General features: G+C 45.7%; 1 protein-coding gene across 1 annotated transcript in view; it reads right to left on the minus strand.

Moving 5' to 3' along the window:
* LOC149337152 (inhibitor of nuclear factor kappa-B kinase subunit epsilon-like) overlaps positions 1–12375 on the minus strand; it is an 85924-nt gene extending 73549 nt beyond the window's left edge. Inside the window, exon 1 of the mRNA XM_089553355.1 lies at positions 12151–12375. The gene's annotated coding sequence lies outside the window, so the exon portion shown is untranslated. The remainder of the gene's footprint in view (positions 1–12150) is intronic.
* Positions 12376–24626: the final 12251 nt, after the last annotated feature.

The following is a 24626-nucleotide window of genomic DNA, read 5'->3' on the forward strand; positions in this document are numbered from 1 at the left end:
TGCACAAAAACGGCGGACAAAGTGCTGCCTAGCTCACTCTTATGTGAAATATTATTTACTACATTCGCTACATGGCACAAAAAAAAACAACTTATTTGCAAGGAGAGTGGTGCTCAATTTGACTGAAATAACGAAATCACTGCTAGGTGCTCCAGTTTCTCCGAAAAAGCTCCAAGTTTGCCGCTTACACAATTGTGTACAAAGAGCCTGAAAGGGTTAAATGGAATCTGTGCTCTGTAGCTTCCTGAGCAATGTACAAACACTGTAGCATTATGCATAATCATCTTTAATCATGTATGATGTAGTGCATAATCCCTCGTATAGTACCCAAACCGGGATATTACACAAGGACATCTCGCGAAACAACCATGATTAATGAAGCTAACCACATTCTCATCTACCACTGGCGTAACCTGCACGTAGCTAGCACCCCTCTAAGAAACTAAAAAACCGTTGTTTTTTTTTGCCCCTGAACAATCAGGCTCATGAAAACAATATTTCCGTTATTAGCCAGTTAGCCTTCTAATTACTGTCTCAGCCTGCTCATTTCCCCATGCACATATACTTTACCATGTGGGCTGTCATAGATGTGTGAATATATTATGGATTTCCATGTGACATGAAACCCGTCAGCCAACAACCAAATTCAATGAAGCTGCAATTGTAAACGCAGTAGACTATGAAAAACACACCAAAGGAGGTCACGTGCGAACTCTCAAGCGAACTCTCAAAGAGTTGAAGCACATCCAATCTCAGTGTGGTGGCTTTTGCCGGCCATTGGCCATTTTTTACAATGTCTGCATGCTAACTGTCACTCTCCCGCTTGTGATAAAAAAAAGTTGTAACTCGCCAAAACAGCGATGGATTTACTTTTCAATCGTACGAGTATAAATTGCAAATTCATGTTGGTACCTAAACTCAATGACGAAGCCATCAGAAAGAAACGCAAATAGAAGTGTACTTCTAAAAGCTGGGTAGTCACATTATCGCCGAGTTTCTGCGCTGGCTTAAAGGGATACTGAAGCAAAATCTGAAAATTGAACAAAAAGGCTGAATATAGATTCTCGGAATGTGATTACACCGAAATCTAGTCGTCACTGCGCATATTTTTCAGCGGATGGTTTTATTTTCAATGTTTCATGAGCGCGCGCCAAGCCCTCCCGGTCGGCGCGAGGTGGAAAGCGTGACGTCATGGCACCCTCCAGCGGCGACAAATATGGCGGCGCCCTTCGATGCATGAAACCTCGCTTCGGACTGGTTGCGTCGTTGTTTCTGACTTCTTCAGCGCGATAACTGGCCATAAATGGGCCACCAGTCTTTCGCTTCATCTCCTGTTGCACATAAGAAAACTTACGAGTAATAAATTTGCTTCATTTTTTATTTAGAGTGACGATTCTGCCCCCTTTAGGCTAAGAGGGGTGTCGGTTTGTTAACAACAATGCTTCCCCTCCTAACCACCAGATGGCGCCACTAGTCTGAACATCGTCGTGCTTCTGTTCTAAAAGTGAAAATGCTAGAAATGGCGCAAGGTCCGCAAAAAGTAGCTGCATATAGCGGACGTAAGCGTGCATACGGTTATGGTATGTAGACAGCACCGATTAACATTTTGACATATTTGTGTACGCCGTGAGCAGACGACAGACATGGAAAAGCCGCGAGTAGCGATGGCAATCGTGCTTCTGCGGGAACGGTGGGCGCGCGGGTGTTATGACGTCTAGTCGCAGCTTCCACAGGCGGCCACCAGGTGCAACGATACGGCAATAAATCGCGAAAAAAAGCGTGTTATCCACCTATTTCGCTAAAATGCTTGTCATATTTATCAATTTTAGCACTCAAGCTCTTGTTTACATGCAAAAGAGCAGCTCCAAAAGTTTGGTTCAGTATCCCTTTAAGCAAGAGGGTGGAGCATTACGTGGACTGTGTGTCAAGTGTTGGAACCACCGCTGAACCGTCACGTGGATGATGGGCAAGTGGAGCCTCCCGGTCAGCAGAGGCGTGTAAAGGTAGTGGACCACTGCCTCAAAATGCACAACTTCTCCACTTAATCCCATAAATAGTACCACCATTTCACAACTCTCCTCAAGTTCACTACTTCGTTAATTATCGCTTCCAATTCAGTAACTCATACACAACAGTCAGCTAGCTAGCTATGGTGCATACTGTCAAGATGCCAACCTTTTTCGGTTAAACCAAACTTAAAAGATTCAGTCCGACGTACCGCTATCGGTGTTCTTCAGTTTAAACCAAAAAGTCTAACCCTAGATATCCAGTACCCAGACCTCTGTGGGACACTTTTTTTGTTTCTTTATCACAAGCAGGACGGCAGGAGTGGTTGTGCAAACACTGAAAAATGGCCAGTGACCGCTGCCAGTGTGGGATCCCAGCCTTAACTGTTTGCACTAATGACACACACTGCAACACTGTGGAAACACAATGCCAACAAATGGAGAACAGATAATGAACAGTCTGCACTAATCTGGAAGTCAGCTACCCTGCCCAGTGAGAACTCCTTCACCATGGCAGCCTGACTGGTTTTTGGGGGGCAGATATTTGGTGCAGTGCTGGAAACTGCCGAGAGTCTGAGCAATGTTGTGCGCCCTTTCTGCACGCTCCTGCCATGCGCAGTGATAAAGGGAATAAGCACACCAGTTCCACGCACACCAGTTCCACGCACACCAGTTGCGACAGAAGATGAAGCACAGCTATGCCAAGCTGCTGCTCGACACGTGCACGCAGCACATAAGGCTTGCAATAGAAGCTTCCAGCACTGCATCCAACTTCTGTCTGCAGGATGAGCTGTGCAACCCCGAGGAAGGGGTTTCTGTTTTGCAGGCAGGCTTATGTCAAGATTTCTGCAACTCATGTATATAAAACAAATGACTACCGACTCATGTTTTTAAATGAAAACGAAGGTTGGACACAACAGGAAGATTGACAAGACCACACAGTGACAATGCGCAACCTTCCAGAACAAACAACGTTCAAATACAAATTTCAATTACCCGCTTTCAACTTGAGCAAAAGATGCTGAAGGCCTTGGGAACATAGGTACCACACACACGGACAATCGAGCTTCATTGAAAGGTCAGTCCAGTCGGGTCTTAACCCTTCGTGAACGCCGATAAGGAAGTGTACTGGAGATAAAGGCCACTTATTTTGTCCAGGAGACTGGAGATACGAGTGTGAAGGGGCCTTTGACATCTTTGTGCCAATTGGAAAAGGGTGATCTGGAATGCCTATTCATTTCCTTTTTTTTCTTTGCTTTGTAGCTTTGCCACGTGTGCCTAATTTATTTATTTATTTATTTATTAGAGATACTATCAGTCCAGTCTGGACCAAGATAGGAGTGATACAAGGGTAGTACAGATTACAAAAGCGGAACACATTTTACAATGTTCCAGCTAAACCTGCATTTGCATTAAAAAAAAAAAATTTGGCGACAGACTGGTTGTGTTGTCTCTTTCACGTTGCCCCCTGTTCGTTGTGCTATCTCAAATCAGATCGCCAATGAACTCAGTATCATCTCCGTTTGTTTTGCTGTTCTGTTATTTTTGTTTGCCAATAGCTAGCTCTCTTCAGCATAATACTTGTTGGGGGGCTAGTTGGTGCATGTTTCCAGAAAGTGGTTGTAGCGCCGAAACAGACAACACACAGAAAGCTAGACGGGACAGGCGCCTGTCCCATCTAGCTTTCTGTGTGTTGTCTGTTTCGGCGCTACAACCCTTTTCTCTTCAGCATCTCGCTCTGTTCTAGCCAGTTTCTTCAGCCAAGAGTGAGGGGGAAAGGGTAGGACTGATTAACCACTAAACCACAAAAGACGCCAAGACATCAAAAAGCAGCACTATGTGCCTACTGCCACAAGTCTTTGGACATTTGGGACCCATTCAATTTCTGCCCTGAGTAAAAATATATTCTATGGCTCTCTCTGGTTATGCTGATGCTTCCCCAATAGCAGAAGACATATCGGCTAGAAAACTGCATTTAAAATTCTCCCCGCCAGTCGATCCAAACGTGCAACTTTGTCACCGAAAAGAACTCTGATTAATGTTTCGAAGTGAATGGCAGTGCAGTTAAGCCTTTGGGACTCTCACCTAAAAAACTGTTGACACATCACAGTCAACTAGAGATTAACCGGCGATGGACATCGGCCTGTATTTAATTTTCCGGTCTTTCCTAGGGTATAAACTCTCCGCTTTCAGTGAAAGCCGCCTCTTTGATGTTAGATGCTCTAATCTTTCAATACACGCCAGCTTCAGTTTCTATTCAGTGCCTCAACTCAGGGTTTCAGGACACGGTGACCACATTACATTTTTTGAAGCTCACTGCAATCAGTTGTTTCCTAGAGCACGGATCCACAGCAGTAAAAAGTGCACAATGAGAAACAACCTGCTTAACCCTTTCAGGCGCTTTGTACACAACTGTGTAAGCGGCAAACTTACAGCTTTTTCTGAGAAACTGTAGCACTTCACAGTGATTTCATTATTTCAGTCAAATTGAGCACCCTTCTGGTTGCAAATAAGTTGCTTTTTTGTACCATTTAGCGAATGCAGTAAATAATATTTCACATAAGTAGCACTTTGTCCGCCGTTTTTGTGCAGGCTGATCTTGCCGCGAGTAAAAACATCGATTGTTTTTGCTCAATTTTGAGCGTAATGTGAATCTTCGAAGCACAAAGCGATTCCACGATCCCTAGGGCGTTCATTTGACACACGAGAACATTTCAATGTAACTATTTCTAACAAATCTGACCCTTTGCACGGAATTTGCCACATCGTTGTAAGAACTGACCTGCTGGTCTTTCACGTTTGAAAACTAACAAATTCTCTTCCTTGAGACCTGAATATACTACTCAGGTGAAAAAATAACTGATTTTAGTGAAAACAAAAAATGGCGCCTGAAAGGGTTAACAACATATAAACTATACAGCACACATCAAAACACAAAGTGAAATAATATGGGGAAAAAAAACTGGAAATAGTAAACCATACTTAAACAGCTCTGTACAACCAATGACAGTGCTTTGTATATGTTAATGTTTGCATCTCAAATTGTCATCATAACTGCCATCGGTGCAGTGCGTGGCTAAGCTGTCCCAGTTGGTGATGACAACGTTAAACGAAATGTCTGAAATTACCAAAAAAAAAAGAGGCCTGGTCTGGTACTAAAAAATGGACTAGTACTGGTCCAAGAACTAATTCTTGTTAACACCTATCTTCAGCTCCTAATGACAGCCCACACCGTGAATAATTATTATTACAGGAGTCACAACAAGCAACTAGCTCATTTCAAGCTTGTAGCTAAAATGGACGAAATAGAAATCTAGCCTCAGCTGCTTTCGGCTTGAATCAAGAGCAGTTACGGCATATTCAATCATAGTTTTAGAGGTAGTGTCCAGCCTTGAGAACGCATTAAATATAAATCTAACTGCCTTTCAAGGTGCTTAATATTTGACTCAGTGTAAGGATCATATGCTAAGTACAGCCCCCTTCAAAAGTATTCAGCCCGAGGGGCTTGCTTCTAAGCTTTTTAGTGCGGCTCCCTGGCGCATCAGGCAGTCCAAACCTTCAGAGGATTGAGAACACAACGCCAGTCCTCTTTCGAGAGATCACGATCACTGAGGACACATAACGAGCCATGCTGCAGGACACACAAGCAAGCACCTTGGGCTGTATATTTTTGACGGGGAGTGTACATGCATACTCTAGCTTTGGCCTAGCAAAAGAAAAGCAAGAGACCAAATTCACATCAGGAGGGACGTCATCAAACTTTTGTTTAAGGAAGTCGAGTTTGCAGAAAGTAGAACTGACAGTATTAATGTGCATGCTCCATGGCATTGTAGGAGTCAAGATAACACGCAAGTATTTGCAATTGTGAGCTTCATGCAGAAGTTTAACGGATGCAGCTATGTCAAACACACGTGTCCTCGTCCCTCACACAACTGCCAAAACGCGCGTCCAAATACATGACTACAACATGTGCAAAACTAATCAGTAATGCCTTGCGGGCATATATTGCAGAAACACAACCCCACTGAGAGTTTCACTACACAAATTTCCCCTCCATTTAGAATAAAAAATGCTTCCACCCCTTCATGGGACCTTTGGTTATGGTTAGAGTACAGTATCTAAGTGCCTTTCAAATCTGGTTGGCAGCCGCAGTAGTCTCGATAGTGCACAGCTAGAATAGAGCTAGGCGGTTTTCCAAGGGATTCCAGATGTGCTTTAAGGCGCATATTTATACACAGCGCCACATCTGTACAATGTACCGTCTTACCACAGGACAGAGGAATCCTATACACTACCCCTGGCCTACATGACAGGCGAAATTTGTGTACCAAAACCCTCAGTGAGCCTGCATAAAAATGAGGTAGCATTTCTGCAATATATGCTGGGTTATGTCTTCATCCTTATAAGCATGCCACCAATTATTTGTGAAATCTGCTTGTTTTTTTTTTTTATCACTTACTTCCAGGATTTCCCAGGATCATATTTAATAAATTTAGGTAGTGAAGAACTACAACAGTGATCTCTTGCTACAATGACCTTCTTTTCAGGTTAATTCTGTGCCCCTCAACATGTTTAAACAATGTCTTCCTCTCTTTAATTTTCACACATATGCATTACTTGATGAGAAATATGGCCAGAAATGTAAAATATATTGAATTTGTGACATTTTTATTAGTTGTATCAGCAAATTTTGCCAGTAGGAGTGCATTCATAGTGCACTGAATCCTGGTAGTTGTTCCTTAGTTGTTCCGACCGTTTTGCTGGCATGTTGCCACTTTTCTGTCATCTTCCTCAAATAACGAGGAAGATGACAGGGGGGGTTAGATTCAAAGAGGACAATGTACAAGAAGGTGAAAAATGGCGATATTACCAATAAAATATGAACCTGATTGTTTTCTCGAATAACGAGGAAGATGACAGGGAAGACAAAGTTCCCAGGCAGCCACTTTGTGAAGAAAGATATGAGTGAGGAGCCGGTACGTCTTAGCTCAACCTTTTCAAAAATAGATCAAAGTGCTCCACGCAAGTTTTGACATAGGTGAAACTAACATGCCAAGATTTCGTTTCATTGATACAAATATCCTTCGCGACTTGCCACTGTTTTAGGCTTTGTCATTGCCAGGCCTTCTCAGCAAGTGCTTCCATAGCAGGACACAAAACACCAAGTCGCTGAAACAGCTGGTCTGGTGCTGCTTCCCCAAAAATGACATTTTTTTTTTATTTATCTGTACATACTGCAGACCCTATTGGGCTACTACAGGAGTGGGGTTAACAATTCATATAAAAACAACAGGGTACAACACATTCAAAAAGAGTTAATCTAACATGTCTGCATACATAGCAGAAACAATGTGACAAGCTGTAACTAATAAACTGAAGCAATGCACACTGAACACAACACGAAAGAAAGCATCATGTAGTACCGATAGCTGTTAAAAATGAGTTTAATGGAAGAGACTGCGTTATGCCAGGAATTATTTTCCAATTGAGCGACGAAAAAAACACTGAAATTATTAGTACGAGTGAAGAATGGCTTAATATTAAAGGTGCACTGAAGAGGAATCTGAACTCGTCTTTTTGCCACGGGAACTCGATCTACACGTTCCTAGCACTCTTAGAAATGGCGACTTATTGCCCTGTGGGGCCAATTTCCCTAATTAAATCGAATTAACGTCCGGCTCCCGCCTTTATTTTTGAATTCTGCCTCGTACGGTGGGCGGAGTCGACCAACGCGTGGAGTGCCTTTCAGCTAGCTCCGTGGAGGCTTTGCTTTCACTTCATTTTGTTTTTTAGGTTTCCATGAATAAGTAGTTTCATTTGCAGATAATATAACCGCAAAATAAGCCCACAGAAATAAAGATACGCGCGGACTATTTGCTTCTACGGACTACTACGTATTACTCCGCCGATGGCAGAGCGGCAAGCCGCCACGGGACTGGGTGAAAGGCACTAGCCGCGTCGGTCGACTCCGCCCACCGTACGAGGCAGAATTAAAAAAAAAAGGCGGGAGCCGGACGTTAATTCGATTTAATTAGGGAAATCGGCCACACAGGGCCATAAATCGAAGTTTCTAAGAATGCTAGGAACATGTAGATCGAGTTCCCGTGGCAAAAAGACGAGTTCAGATTCCTCTTGCACCTTTAAGGCTACGATGACTCCTGGTTATCGGGGAATATTAGAGGTAAGATAGACATTAGGTGTGACATGTTAAAGTGAATTGACGATGCAGTGCAAGAACTGCAGTGAATCGATGTGACAGCAGATGGACAGGGGGATTAGATGCAAAGAGAACAATGCACAAGGAGGTGAAAAATAGTGATCATACTGAAGAAATGTGAATCTGATTGTTTTCTTTTAAATGCTCTCCATTTGATCAATTTCACATTGTTTATGAGGATTCCAGACGGGAGACGCGCATTCAATTACAGGACGAATTAAGGATATGTACATTATTAGCTTAGTTTCTTTTGGTACATTAGTTAACGTTCTCTTCAAATGTCTAAGCATTTTTAGTGCTTTAGTACAAATGAAACTAATATATTTTGCCCACAACATGTTAGACATGCCGAGTACAAGGGCTAACAACCTGATGGTTTATGGTTTTATGGGGTTTAACGTCCCAAAGCGACTAAGGCTATGAGAGACGCCGTAGTGGAGGGCTCCGGAAATTTCGGCCACCTGGGGTTCTTTAACGTGCACTGACATTGCACAGTACACGGGCCTCTAGAATTTCTCCTCCCAAGAAATTCTAGCCGCCGCGGCCGGGATTGAACCCGCGTCTTTCGGGTCAGCAGCCGAGCACCATAGCCACTGAGCCACCGCGGCGGCTACCTAACAACCTGAAGATTGCCACTTGTGATACTGTGGTCGAATACAATGATGGAGACAAAGAATGAAATGCTGTTTTGAAAGCACTTGGCAAGACCCCAGGTGTACTCTGCTCTCAAATGGCTTGATAGAGCAGGTTGAGAAACTGAAAAAATACTTTGGGAAAGATGCCAAGAAGAAAGAATGCGTGTCGTAGTGAAGTCCTTTGGCAGCATTGTTGTAAATGTGAAAGAAAAAAACAGAAGTGGTACTTTTCCCAAAATACATTTTACAAATTTTTTATACCTTAATGTAAAGCATTTGTCCAAAATGTACTGCCCAGGAGGTTTGCCTCTAGGCTATGTAGAGGAGTTCTCATAGCATTAGTGGAAGTCACAAGCTTCGGAGGGGTGAGGGCTCGAGTTCCTCTTAGCATCAAGGAATCTGCAATGTTGCCGACACACGAGCCACAAAGCAAGGTCCAGAAGCAAACCTTGTGGGCTGTGCATTTTTGACAAAGGCTGTATGTACCTTTCCTTAACAACCACCAATTCAATTAAACTAAAATTTAAGCAACTTATATTTAAATCTGTCATAATAGCGTGAACCTAAGTTTTTGACACCTCCCATGTGTAATTGTGAACATGTGGGTCGTGACAGGTGAGAGCAATACCTTAACACGAGAGCATTAAGGCTCCTGCTCGGCAGAAATCCGGCGACAACAGCGCTGTGAGCAAAAAAATCCCTGGAGAAGCAACCAGGTGGTCCACCTAGGTCACACGAGCTTGTGGCATCATCACAATCTGCCCGCTGGATTTTGAGCAAACTGCCCACCATGGCAGGTGGCAGTTAAATTAATGACTGGTCGCGAGAGGTTCCTTGAAAAGAGCAACCACGTTCCCACAAGCCCCACTGATGGCAGCACCTGCCATTGCATGAATGTAAAGTCGAGAATGACCAATTTTCCTTATATATATATATGGTGAAGCTCGGATGGATCTGATAGAACATAAACGTAATTGAGTTGACACACTGTAGAAAAACAACTGTCTTTATTCTAACGTTTCGACCAGGGTCTGGCCTTCGTCAGAGTGACAAAGAGTCAGTGTTCGTCAGTGCTCACTCTGACAAAGGCCATACCCTAGTCAAAAATTTAGAATAAAGACAGTTGTTTTTCTACCGTGTGTCAACTCAATTACGTCTATGTTCTACCAGATCCATCTGATATTCACCCCCTTCTTATATATATATATATATATATATATATATATATATATATATATATATATATATATATAAGAAGGGGGTGAATATCAGATGGATCTGGTAGAACATAGACATATATATATATATATACCGGGTGTCCCAGCTAAATGTAACCAAACTTTTAAAAAAGGCCAAGTGTCCTAGTCCAGTGAAACCAACTCGGGGTTGTTCGTAGTCACGTGGCCTAGTCTTGAGCATTTTTTTCGCTCTTCAAAGTTGAATAATTAGTTAAGTTTAATTAGCTAACTTTTTAATTATTAACTTTAGGAAGAAAGTGTCAATGCAACAGTTTTAGATCACCTCGAAAAACCGCTAGTAGTACTGTTTCCGTGAAGTTATGATTTACGTAGCTTCATTTATTGGCCTTAAAAGAAACTTGTCACGTGACCAGCTGATCGCTCACTTCTCTGCCCCAATGTGCACCCAAAGTCTCATCGAGGAGAGGACTTCAGAAAAAATGGATTTTATTCTTTAAGGCGCGTCTTGGGACGTTGAAGTGGCACAGTTGTCATGTGGAAGCTTTTTCTTATTGTGCGGGTTATGGTTAAAGGCCGGTAAAAAAACTACTTTACGTAAATATTACTTTGCTGCAAATAAGACAACCCATTTACCTTACTATCTTCCCTTCACCAAATTTTAAAGAAATCTGTTCCCAAGGCACAAAAATCAAGTAACACTGTGAGTATTACTCAAAAACATCAGGTCCCTAGGACATCAGTATTGCTTTGCATACAAGCTGACACCATGTGTAAATAAAGATATCCTTCAAATTAGCTGTTTTAAATTACATGACTGAGCAAGAAATGCACGATTACTGCTTAGAGATAGACGCACGTGAAAGGGAGCTGCTATTATAATAAAAATTGATTCCTCAGCATAAGGTCTGCACCGTTTATTGCATGCACGCTACGAACTTGTCTGAACGAGTAGATTGTAGATGTAGAAACGGGACTGAGTAGAACAGGAACAGGACCGAGTAGGACCAAGCAAGAACAACGCTGTTGTGTCCATACTTCTACCTCTTCCTGTGTAAGTGCAGTTTTTGTCAGTAAGATCACGCATCAACCACCCAGCTGTTTACTTTGTTAATACCCCTTCATACATGCACCAATGAGAAACTGAGACTTCATATGGCAGAAAATTGTGTATGCAAGTTTGTGCTGTTCATGAAAAATGTCAATAAAAGGCTTGCTGTATACTGATAGAAAAACCAGTCATCCCTCACACTATTCGTATCGATATGAGCCTACTTGTGACAGTGTGTCAGAGATAGATAACATGGCCGTTCTTGCAGTCCTGCTACTGACAGACTGGCAACGGAGAAGTCTACTTAAACTAGCCGAACGAGGGGGGAAGTTACAAGTCTGAGGCATATACCGACGGCTCAATAGAAAAATAAAAATAAAACGCAGTCACTGCACACTAAACTTTAAAAGTTGCATTCAATACTTGTCACGTAGTCCGAAGAACACGGGTGAACAGTAGGAGTTCAAAAATAGGCAAAAATATGACATCAGCAGCGGGGTTTACTGACACTGCAAGATTTCATGCCAACCACAATTTTGGCTGGAGGAAGGTAAGGAAGACTTCAAAAAGGGGCAGAAAGTAACCCATACAGTAATCCTACATCAGCACGAATTAGAAGCCCGCGTTTGTTCCTTTTCGAACCCACAGATACTGAAACTTCGCTCTCACGAGCTTTTACGTGAGGCAAGCGCAGCTCCATGGGCGGGGAGAAAGAAGTTAGGGCTCCGCATCGAGCAACGCCGAGGTGCGTCACCGTGCATATCGGCACAACGCACAAATTCTCAAGTCGGTGCCGCCGGCGAACTAAATACGAAACCACAGCCAAACCTAATGCGCTGACGGCGCCGCGAAAGCACTCGTTTCTTTGTTTGTCATGCGACCGCACGGGAAGAACGTGAACGCCTCCCCGGCGTCTGAACAAGGAGCGATAACGACACACGACGGTCATCAATTTACATACGAGCCGTTACTGCAAAACACAACAGACACATTGCACCACATTACGTAGCGTGACAACACCGTCGTACTTCCGCCAGCCACTTACCCGACAAAGACGGACGCAAAAATTGTGTCGGTGTCAGTCGACCGAAGCTGTGCGGCCGCAAAGTCACATCGGCTGTGCGCTGGTATGCTCACTTCTTCAGTACCGGTGAAGCTGATAAAGCACTAAAAAGCCACGCACACTGCTCCGATGCACCGCAGCGAGTAAATCTAATACGAACAAACGGAAACAAAAACGGGGTAACAATATAGTGCCAGTATATTCTAGGCACTATAGTAACAAAAACAAAAACCGCACTTTTTGATAACCCATGGTAGCTAGATGATCTGTCAGAAGGCGCCAGGCTTAGCCTACAAACAAGGATAAACCGTTCGGAATGAGGCATTGAGATCAGGACCTTGATTTCCAAAACAAGTGAGTGGCTAGCGGGAGATTACACCTGACGGGAGATTTGAAGCGTGTTGATCAGGTGTGCTACGCTTAACAGCTTTACTTGCAGTTAAGGCGTAACTACCGATCACTCCATGTATCCGCCCCAAAGCACTTGGCATATTCGACTGTAAAAAACCGTTGAAATCGTTTTCAAAATTTCGAAAACTTCTGTTTAGCATCACTACGCAGGCTTGATGCTTTGTTGTTTCTAAAAAGCGAAATTACTCAGTATTAGGCGACGTGAGGCACTGTAAAAGCTGCTTCCATATCAAGACATGCAAGGCGTGCTTAGAAGAAAATGACAATAGCAAACTGTTTGGCTCCGATATTTTGTCGTCATCATATGGAAAATTTCTTATTTATGCCACTGCACTTTGGCCAATCACCCCATGTGGGCATGTGCCATTATAGAGAGGAAGAAGAAGATTCGAGCATACTGCATTGTACGAGGTTAACAACAACGACAACATACTGCACTCCACTTCCTGGAAATATCTCCACCGGAGCTTAAACAGGACACAATGAGGACACGGCACGAGTTGAGCGAAGCGAAGCGAGATTCAGCTTTCCGAAAACGCTACAGAGATGCGATAAGTGCGCACGCACGGGCGCGCGTTGACAAGGTGTGCCGCCTTTTCACCTTTCTCGTGTTTGGCCATTAACTATCAGTAGTGCATGGTTTGCTCTACGTACCATCATCTTCCTTGAGTCACCTTGAGTCAAGGTGAGTCTTCCTTGAGCTCTGCTGCGGACCACACTGTCAAAACAAATACGCTCGACTGCAGGCTGCTGCATCCGCGATGATCGGCGATATTCCGGCGTCCGGCGTGCACTTTTTCGTACGAGAACTGGCGAACGTCTCCCTCCTCTTTGTCCTAAATTGGCGAGGAGAAAAGGAAGGAAACGTCCCCGCTCACCGCACTGCATGGGAGGAGGGCGGCGAACAGCGCAGCTGCCCTGTGTGCCCATTCACCGACTCACTGGAAGCGCGTCGCCTAGCTTTCGCCTCTCCTTCGCCGTGCACTGGCCGGTTCCTGAATGCTCGAGCATCCCTCCTTTTTTTTTTTTTCGCACGGTTGAGCCGCAATCCTGTTTCCTTTCCCGGGCTGGGAATAGCGCTTCTATGCATTCTCATTACAACTATCCCGTAACTTCGCTATCTTGTCTCCTGAAACCCTTTCCCCGTGCTAGTAACTGGGCAAGGGTGGCCTCCAGAGGACTTTTCAGCTACACCCTCTCTTTTCAGACCACTCTTTCCCTCCACGAGCGGCGCTCGCTCACTCTCCTAGGCTCGCCTTCCCCTTCTCCAATCTCTTCCCCTGTCGACCACGCGCTGCCCCTAACTCAGCTAGAATCGACGTCTAGATCAGCTTTGTTTTTTGTTTGTTGGTGTTGCGAAAGCAATACTACGCGAGCCGTAGAACCATTTGGCGGAGCTGAGGAAAGGCCATACTGCGCATGCGCGAGGTGCCGCACTCGGTGCCGCCGCCCCGCTCGCTAGTTGCGCATGCACAGTAACGGCGCATAGCTAGCGTGCCGGGGCCGGGGCCGCCGCCGCTGCCGCGCGCTCTCCATCGATTCTCCCTCTCTCTCTCTCTCTCTCTCCACGTTGCTTTCGCAATCCTCCTGGTTTAACCAGAGCTAAACCACTGCCAATTTTCAGCATCCTCGACGCCATTTACGTTGTGTCGCAGCCCGAGGGAAAAAGGCGCAAAAATGAGAAAAGACACCGGGCACAGAGTCCAACCTCCAGTAACGGCGAACAAACAAAAGAGAGCGTTTATACCCTCGGCTAGGGCGCGCAATGTTACCTGCACAGAACTGAGTTCAGCAGGTTGTCAACACACAGCAAGGAAAAAGCTACACATGAGAACACCACATTTATCTAGGGGCTTTAGAATCAAACAGGACACTTCTTTCCCTGCCTGCGCGTCGTTTCGGCACTGTCAGTGTTACCAGATTGATCTGGTTTTAGAGCTAAAGCTCTAATACTACATGTCTCAAGGTCAACCTGGATGCGCGTTTGACCTTGATGCCCCGGAGGGCAAGGTGAGTCGCCAATTAGAGGCGCACCTGCGTGCTCTGTCTGGCTTTGCCGCTATGATACCACGTGGTTACGCGATTAGGAGAGGGTAGACTGATTGATAGACGCAGCTGCGGGAGAGTGTTGGCATAGTGTTGGCGCTAACCGGCTTCGCCGTTGTGATGCCACGTGACTAGGCGAGAGTGTAACAGTTTCTACGTCGGCGGTTTCTCTCAGTTTCGCCATGAATGAGTAGGAGTAAAAAACTTTATTGACAAGGAAGATCAAAGAATCGAGGAAAAATATACAATAGGTGGTGTCTTCATTTCAAGACTCCACTGGCCTTGGCCGCCGTTCTAGCCTGCGCAAAGACTGTGCTCTGTTGATCACGCTCCGAGCTGAGCAGAGAGGTCTCCCATTGCTACTTCGTGCTATGTGTTGTGATGTCCGGGGGTTTCGGGCCTTTACACTCCATTTAATGTGGTATGTATCGGGCCGGTCTTCGCACCACGGGCATGCTCGGTTGGTACGCGACCTCGTTGCCCTATAATCCCGCGTGACCAGGCACCCACGTTATCTGATGCTTTAGGGAGGAATTGGCGCTCATAGAGTTGGTTACTATGCCCAACAGTTTTTTTTAGGTATTCTTCCTGCAAGTAGGAGCCGACAGGCTGCTTGGGAGTTGGTCATGACGTGTTACGGGCGTCGCCGCACTGAATCGCCAGCAGCTGGATTGCTGCCACTTCTGCTTCCGTGATCGTCGTGCGTTTCAAAGAGGCGCTGACAACCTCGTTTTGGGAGGAGTTCACCGCAACTGCCGTCACCCGCGTGACCTCGCTGTGTGTTGCTGCATCGACGTACACCGTGTGGGGGCCGCGTGCCACTGTCCGCTTCAAGTAATCTAGTCTGGCTGAGCGTCTGCCCGACCCGGCTCCGCTTGGCATGTTTTTGGGGGTCGAGGCGACGTACACCTTCGAGCGATATGTTGTGGGGAGGTTGGTCGTGCTCTGTACGATCTGGACGTCTGAGGGGTAGCCCACCAGCTCCAGAGTCTGCCTACCGGTGTCCGTGCAAAGGAGGCGTGCACGTTGCGAGAGGACAACAGCCTCCTGGATCTGCTCGAATGAGTTGCAGAGCAGTCGTTGGAAGTGTCGGTGGAAGGCACAGCGCATGTTTTTTATGCCGTACGTAACATAACATTGACTTTGGTGAGTTCTTGCCGAGTTGCAGGTGCGGTAGGCCGTAGGAAACGCGGCTCACCACACGAGCGCTTGGACGAGGCCTTACACTGTGGACGAGGCGTAGCGTGTCCTCCTCCCGCATGCCTGTCCGGTTGCGAGCCACTCTACTGATCATTTTGACGACTTTCTGTGTTGTGGTGGACAACAGCCTGATAGCGCGCGGGTGGCTTTTCGATTGCTCTGGAGTCATAGGCCAAGGATGCGGATCTGTCGGGACTCCCGGACGGGGTCACCGTGTAGGAGGACCTGAATGTCTCCTGGATACTTGTAGTTAAGAACTTCTATGCAGATGATCTCTGACTTTTCCGGCGCACTGCGTAGTCCGCACTGAACGGCCGCGTCCTCGACGCTGGTGGCAGCTTGCTGCAGAGTTTCTTCTTTGACCGCCAGAGAGCCCTTGGTAGTCCAGATAGTTATGTCGTCGGCGTACAGTGTATACATCCGATGTTCGGTACTGTTTAAAGGCTTCCGGCCACGCCAACCATGGCTATGTTGAAAAATAGAGGGGAGATAATCGAACCCTGAGGCGTGCCTTTATGCGGCGTGTGCTGGGGGTCCGAGCGTGTGCCTCCCATGCCGATCGTACCTGTTCTGTTGGATAGGAAAGTTTGGACGTAGTGGAGTATGGAGTATGCAAGCGCTGCTGTCAGCTCGAACAAGTGCGCGGACGCATGACTCGGGACTGTGGTAGCTACCATGTCGGAACAATCGCATTAGCACAGTCAAGGCTGGTAAAGGTTGGCGTGCACTTGCACAAGCCAAGACCAGAGGGGGTGGGGGAGGTCATCGACATGATAACAATTGGTTCTGAAAAAAAAGGGAAGGAATAAAGGAGGGCATGACGAGAGGAGAACGAGAGGGGTGAAGGAGCTGATGTAATCAACTGCTGCGAGTAGGTCAACGAATGCCACAAATCGCAACGAGTAGCACTGATTTGTGGAATGCATTTAAAACTCATTCCCTATGGGAAAAGGGAGTACGTCGTTATTATCAAGTGGACTCCTACCCATCTGTCATTTCTTGACGTCGAACCGTGAGGTACTGGAGAACTTATTACGTGCGCTCGCAAGGCGATGCATAGCTCGAAAACGTAGCGTTAGATTTTGCATACCATCACTGCACTGCGTTAATTTATTACCCACTCTAATTGTTATTGTCAAGCTTGATAATAATATGATATAGTAATATGATATAGTATAAGGGGCTGTAATATAATACTATAGTAATATAAGGGGCTGTCCTCATTCTACCTTCATCGGTTGGTAGGCGATGACGATACTCAACTCGCTTGGAGCGTGACGTATCGTATATTATTATCGGAAACGGAAAAAAATTGCTGACGGTTTCTCTGTTGTTAGACCTGGTGTGTAAGCGAAAGCTTTATTCCCCTAAGCCAAACTATGAGTCTCCTCACTGCATCAACCAGAAGCAGCCTCTTAGCGTAGCCAGAGGAATGAAGCTTTCGCTTACGCACCAGGATAAAGATACTAAGGATAACTGAAAAAGGTAACTAAAGATAAGCCATAAGCAATTTTTTGTTTGACCTTGACCCATGACCCTTACCTGACCTGTGACCTTACGGCCCACCTTGGTGTAGCACCACAGCAACACACCATGGCTCTGCTGTGGTTTGGCCTCTAAATTGCTTGAAGGTGAAAACCGCAAGCGCCGCGATTGAAACCCGAGGTCCCGTAGTGAAGCTTTCGCTTCAAAAATATTAATGACTTAATTTGTACTTGGGCATCGTCATCGTCACAGCTCACGCACCCAAAGGTTTCCAAGCCCCGCCGCGGTGGCTCAGTGGTTATGGTGCTCCACTGCTGACCCGAAAGATGCGGGTTCGATCCCGGCCGCGGCGGCCGAATTTCGATGGAGGCGAGATTCTGGAGGCCCGTGTGCTGTGCGATGTCAGTGCACGTTAAAGAACCCCAGGTGGTCGAAATTATCCGGAGCCCTTCACTACGGCGTCCCGCATAGCCTGAGTTGCTTTGGGACGTTAAAACCCCAATAAACCAATCAAAGGTTTCCAAGCGTGTTTAGCAAACAGACGAGGTGGCGCTGCAGTCGCTAGAGGGCTCGCGGTAAGCAAGAGGCCAGGGAGCCGCGTCGCGGAGTCGTCTAATTGCTCGTGGGTTTTCGAGGCTCGTAGGCGCGTTTTCAGTTTCTGCGGGTCGCATCACTGGTGGATGCTTTGAACGTAGTAATTTCTCGATGTACACGGGCTTGCGTTGACCACGTGCGGCGTATCCGATAAATAGTAAAATGGCAGTTTGGGCGAGTTTGGGCGAGACAACTGTGGTCTACACCATTTTCCCTAGAAGAGCCGAGCACCAGGGCAGGGGAAATCTTGTACCCATTAAAGAAACCGGTGGGTACCCGGCGGCACTGGGGATCGAACCCAGCACCTCCCGAATGCGAGGCGGATGCTCTACCACAAGGCCACCGCTGTTTTATTACTCGATAAATAGGTCGGCCTGTGTGTTATATGCCCGTTCAGTGGTAACCAGAAAGCGTTGCTGCCATTGAATTTTCTACGTTAGAAATTGTATAAGATGACCGATTTTTTGACACTGTGCGCTAGCCGGAATGATTTTAATTCGGAAAAGTAGTGAGGAGAAGCGCTGGCACTGTATCGACGGAGCAGAGGTGCGCTCACCGTCTGTTGACACACGTGCGCCGCAATAAGGGGGGACAGCGTCGTGTCCCTAATCTCATCTTACTAGTGTAAGCGTTGTTTTTCGCCACAAGACCATCTACCAACCTGGCCGACTTTCCCGTAGTTCAAACGGGCAATGTGAAAATCAAAATTTTTAATTTCTGAACTTATTTTCTTTCGTATCCCCCGAGGTCTTCATCTGTTTCTTGACGAAAAATTAGAGAAAATCATGCAGTGTGAATTTAGAAAATTGCGCTTCTTTGATGTGCGGTAGTCGAAAATTGAGCGAAACGCGCTTGTGATGGTCCCGTCACATCGAGAATTCTGCGGGTATCCGACGACGGAGAACAGCCATCTTAGCAGAAGAGGGGATAAGATCAGGGCTTCCGTTGATGGTTGCAATTCTGCATTTCTTCGACCAGAGGCGAAATCTCCCAGGCGATAAACGTGGCGAACGAGAGATTAAACTTAACGTTCGTTTCCTGAGATATTTCACATTTTCTGCGTTTTGCATCACTCATCCTTTCCTAATTTCGTAAGGAATGAAAAGAGAATGGTTCTGTTGCGAATTACAACGGAGATGTTAAAGGTGAACAAAAGAGGACTCTGTGCTCGTCTTTTTACCGCGGGAACTCGACCTACAGCATTCTTACAAGCTTCGAATTATTGTCCTGTGCGGCCGATTTCCCTATTAAATCGAATTAAACATCCAGGCTCTCACCTTTTTCACTTTTAACTCACCTCCGAAAGTAGGAGGAGTCAACCGACGCGTGGAGCGCCTTTCCGCCGGTTGCGTGGCGGCTTGCCGCTCTGCCATCAGCGGAGTGATACGTGATTTTTATTTCCGTGGGCCTAATTTGCGGCTATGTTGTCTGCGACTTAAACTGTTTATTCACAGAAACATAAAAACAAAGTAAAAGCCGAAGCTACCACGCGACTGGCTGAAAGTCACTCCACGCGTTGGCTGGCGGTAGCCGGGGCCTTTAATTCGATTTAATTGGGAAATCGGCCGCACAGGACAATGTTTTGGCTCGCATTTTAGTCACCCCTGAAGAATTGAGGGGCCGAGTTGGTTCCGAAATGTTGGGTTGAAAATAAATTACTGCTTGGTGTCAGTATCTCTCAACTTTTGTTTCAAAATTCAACCAGGCGGACTTCTGTCGAAGATGTTCTCGTTCAAAACACAATAGATTTGAACTATTTCTAGGCTGCATGCAATTTTCACATTTGGCAGTTTGTCCTCGGGCCCATCTGGTAACTCCGGTAAATTCGACAGCAATGATAACTCATTGGAGACTGCGGGCTGTGGAGGAGTTAGTTGCTGCCGAAGGCTGTTTTTGTTATGACGATTTATTTATAGCGGTACAAAAGAACACTCCTCTCGGCTGTTGCAAACCAGTTCCGCGGCCGCTTCCGCTGTACAGACGTCACGGGCAAACAACAGCCCAGCCAGCAGTATGGAGACGCCCAGAGAGCCCTTATTGGACAGCCTAATAGTAGGCTATCAGAAAGCCGAGCAAATGCTTTTGTGCGTACGAGCGAGTGTATTGCGGTGATCCCTACAATTAGGGCCAAGAAGCCGTAGCCCCAAAACGCTCTCAAAGGGGAATCGGAATTAGTTACCATCTACAGCTTTTTGAGGCACATGTGTGTCAGTTGGTCGCATTCACAGGCTAGGAAAGGGGACGTCAGCAAGACCAGTTATCGTTTTTTTCCAGGATTTCAACGAAAAAGCATCCCTCTTCAAAAATTGCACCAAACTTAAAGGGTCTAATATTTCTATCCAGAACGACTACTCGCAGCCTACTTTAAAAAGACGGAAGATGTTGTGGCAGAGTGCAAAATCCGAGAAATTGCAGGGCCGGAAAGTGTTTCTTGTTCATGACAAGTTGCACATTGACGGTGATGTGTTTGTCTGGGACGATACAAAACAAGAACGGCAGTTAATTTCAAACCCCCCCCCCCCCCCCCCCAAGCACCTTCCCCATGACCCATTCAGGATAAGCATGTTAGGCTTCTTAAGATAAATGCCCGGAGTATCGTAAACAAGACTAGCCAACTCGAAGGAGTTCTTTTGTCCTATAGCCCACACATCACCGTCATTACTGAAACTTGGTTGCACAGTGCAATCAGCAACGACGATCTTGTTCCTCCAGCATTCAAAATTTATCGTAAAGACAGGCCCACCAGGGGTGGTGGAGTTGCTGTAGTAATAAAATCGGATATAGAAACCGTTCGTCTTCCTGACCTAGATGACGTAGAATTTTTATGCTTAAAGATTAAGCTATTTGGGCATATCCTCTTACTGTATGCAATATATAGACCACCAGAGTCGACACCTGATCTTCTAATGAAACTAAGGGATCATATGGCGCATTACAGCAAATTTAAGATGATAGTTGTTGGGGACTTCAACTTTCCATGCATTGACTGGGACCGTTTGCTTTCCAGTGCCGACTCTGCAATTGATTCCAATACTATGTTTGATATCATGTTTGAGAATAATCTTGTTCAAATTGTCAGTAAGCCTACACGTGTAGGCAATACGTCTAGTTCCATTCTTGATTTAGTTTTTCTTCATCGCGCTTTTGATGATTATGAAGTGTCTGTGGATTCCGGCTTATCTGATCATAAAATGGTATCTGTTTGCCTAGCACTTGCTCCCAAATCTGTAAAAAATGGTGTAGTTGTTAAAACAGTGAAAGATATTGAGCGAGCTGACGATGATGCCATTTTAGATTACTTAGATTCTCAGTTTGCTGACTTCTCTGATGATGATGCTGCTGTTCTTTGGAACAAATTTAAGAATTTATGCCACTTTTGTTTGAGTAATTTTGTTCCTGACAAAATAAAGAAAACGGCGTAACATACGCCTTGGATGAACAGGCATATAATACATTTAAAACGGAAGGCCAAACGCTTACGTAAGAAAAGAACAGCATCTCATGCTTTCAGCGAAGCTCGCGCAGCTCTTTCCGACGCCATTATGCGTGCAAAGTCTTTTTATTTTAACACTACTCTCCCGAACTTCATTTCTGAGGATCCTCAAGGCTTCTGGAACTTTATGAAGGAAAGCAAAAGGCATGTGCAACAAATATCTCATAACGGTGCAGTAGTCACTAACCCCAAGATTATTGCACAACATTTTAACCAATATTTTCACAGCGTTTTCTCCATGCCCGCTGAACCTTCATTTTCAACATTCCAGTCTCATTTTCTGAATGTCACTGATTTGATTTCGCATAAGGGAGTACTTAACATGCTGCTCCGACTGAAAGTTAAATCTTCACCTGGACCTGATGGTATACCTGGCGCGTTCCTTCGCCGTTACGCTGAAACACTGAGCAAGTTCCTCGTAGTTATATTTCAAGCTTCCATTAGTACTGCGTCCATACCTGACGATTGCAAGACTGCACGTGTGGTGCCCGTCCTAAAGAAGGGTGACCCGCTTTCTTTATCTAACTACCGCCCCATATCTATATTATGTTCTTCTTGTAAGTTCATGGAGCCCATTGTGTCTAACCTCATTTCAAAATTTCTTCAAGAAAATAACATTCTGTCGCAACACCAGCACGGCTTCAGGAAAGGGTTTTCTACAACTACTCAGTTAGTCACCATATTTCACTTCCTTGCTTCCGTCGTGGATAGGGCTGGCCAGGTAGACTTAATTTTCTTGGATTTCAGCAAGGCTTTCGACCTAGTACCCCATAATAAATTAATTGAGAAACTTGAACTGATAGGGCTGCCAGATTTTATTATTGCTTGGGTATCGAGGTACTTAATACAACGCAAACAGTACGTAACTATTAATGGAGATGATTCTTGCGCTCTTCCGGTCACATCTGGTGTCCCTCAGGGCAGTGTGCTTGGGCCACTGTTGTTTTTGATATATTGTAACGATATTGTAGATGTGGTTAATGAACCTGTACAGATTCGCATGTACGCTGATGACTGTATTATTTTCAATGAGATCCGATCAGCTGACGATCAGGCAATACTAAATACGTCCCTTAATAGTATCCACGCATGGTGTAAACGATGGGGCATGAAACTTAACTTCGAAAAGACTGTCCTACTACGTGTTACAAGAAAACTTAATCCATTTAGACGCTCCTTTTTTCTCGGTTCAGGAGAAATTACCGAAGTAACTGAATATAAATATCTTGTTGTTACATTAACAAACAACTTAAGCTGGAACACTCACATTTCTAACACTTGCTCGTCTGCCTTACGAAAACTTTGCTTGTTGCGCCATAAACTAAAAGATTCACCACTTCAGGTTAAGAGACTAGCATATGAAACCTTTATAAGGAGTAAATTGGAATATGCGTGCATTGTATGGGACCCGTATACTCTCACTAACATAAAAGCACTTGAGCGGATCCAAAGAAAAGCTGTGCGATTCATATTTTCGCAATACAATAGAACTGCTTCTGTCTCTGCATTAATGCAGTCGAATTCAATACCAACCCTTCAGTCCCGGCGCAAGTTTCTTCGGTTGAAATTCTTATTTTTGTTATTTAACCATAAACTTGGAATTAATTCTTCGCAGTATCTTAATCTACAGAACACCAGACAAACCCGACACTCCCACCCCCTTTCTCTGACCCCGTACTTTGCAAAGACTAACTTATTTCAGCACTCTTTCTTTCCCCAAACCATCAGTGACTGGAACAGCTTACCAGCTTCGTGTGTACGGTCTCTTGACCTGATAAGTAACCATTGTTAGTTTGTTTTTAGTTTGTTTTGTTAGTTTCTTTTTCTTTTCCACGTCATTTCGCGATGCTCGTTTTCTGTTTGCACTTTGGTATTATTGCTCAATTTGTGTTCTGTTCTGTATCCACTCCTGCTTGGGCCTCACGGCCTGCAGTATGCCATAAAAAAATAAAAATGTCGAAACACTGTGCTGATTGTGTTGCTTGCTGTTCCGCGGTAACATTGTGCTTGGTGAAAGCCACTTTTCATAGCAAGTGCTGGTACCACGGCATCAGCGAGCCTTCTCTTTTGTTGCGAAAGGAACACTACGCGAGTCGCCGAGCCATTTCGAGGAGCTGAGGCAAGGCCGTACTGCGCGTGCGCAAGGAGCAGTGACGTCACACGGCGCACAGCTGGCGCACCGCCACCGTCGCTGCCGGGTGACTCAGAGGTGCCGCCGCCGCGCTCGCCAGTTGCGCATGCGCAGTAGCGGCGCATAGCTAGCGCCGCTGCCACGCGCTCTCCATCGCCTCTCTCTCTTTCCTCGTTGCTTTCGCAGTCATCCAGGTTTAACCACAGCTAAACCACTGCCAATTTTTTCACTCAGAAAGAGGTGGCGTATACCCCGGGACTAGGTCGAGTTATTTATCGTGTCTCCAAGCTTCAATTTTTTTTTTTACCTGTAGTGTGCCCTTGTGATGTGACGTATGCTATTAAGAGCCCGTGGCTATCACCTTTGTGCTGCAATACAGCATGTTTAACGCCAGAGCTTGCGGTCGAAGCGGCAATATGGTGGCCGGAAAGTGTGAACGAGGGAGCATTTCGGCGATTGCGGATTTCGCTTGCTGTAGCCGCTGAACGCCCAACTGTAAACGAACCATTACTCCTGGCAAAACAGCGCAGACAAGGCAATGATGAGGGAGGAATAGGACGGCACGAGCGCTGTGCCGTCGTATTCTTTCTTTGTCCTTCTCTTGTCTGGGCTGTTTTGTCACGACGAATTACCAACAAGCCCGTTCGTCCGTCTGAGCCATTACTGTATGGCGCGTTCACACTTGGCCATTCGGCGGCGAGAACGAGCGGAATCCCCCGCCGCCGCAGAGAATTCCGCCGAAATACCCTGCGTAAAGTCAGATCTGTCCATGACCGATTTCTGCCGTCGAAAAAATTCCGTCCATTTCCATCGGCCAATATGGAGGCGAATAGGAAGGGCATTCCCACGGCTACAAACATGGCGGTGCCCTTCGAAGCAGGACCTCTCACTTCGAACTGAATTCGTTGTCGTTGCTGCCTTTTTCAGTGCGTTCACTGGCCATAAATGGGGCACCGGTCTTTGGCTTAGGCTCACCTGGCCTATGAAAAAAAAACATGAATGGGTGATGAATTTGCTTCATTTTTTATTTAGAGTGACGATTCGGCCACTACTAGACCTAAGAGGAGCGTGTTTCTCGTGTCTCGTGAGTGTCGAATA

This window comes from Amblyomma mixtum, chromosome 7 (assembly GCF_055824585.1).
Source record: "Amblyomma mixtum isolate Tamu chromosome 7, ASM5582458v1, whole genome shotgun sequence".
In the NCBI taxonomy this organism is placed as follows: Eukaryota; Metazoa; Arthropoda; class Arachnida; order Ixodida; family Ixodidae; genus Amblyomma; species Amblyomma mixtum.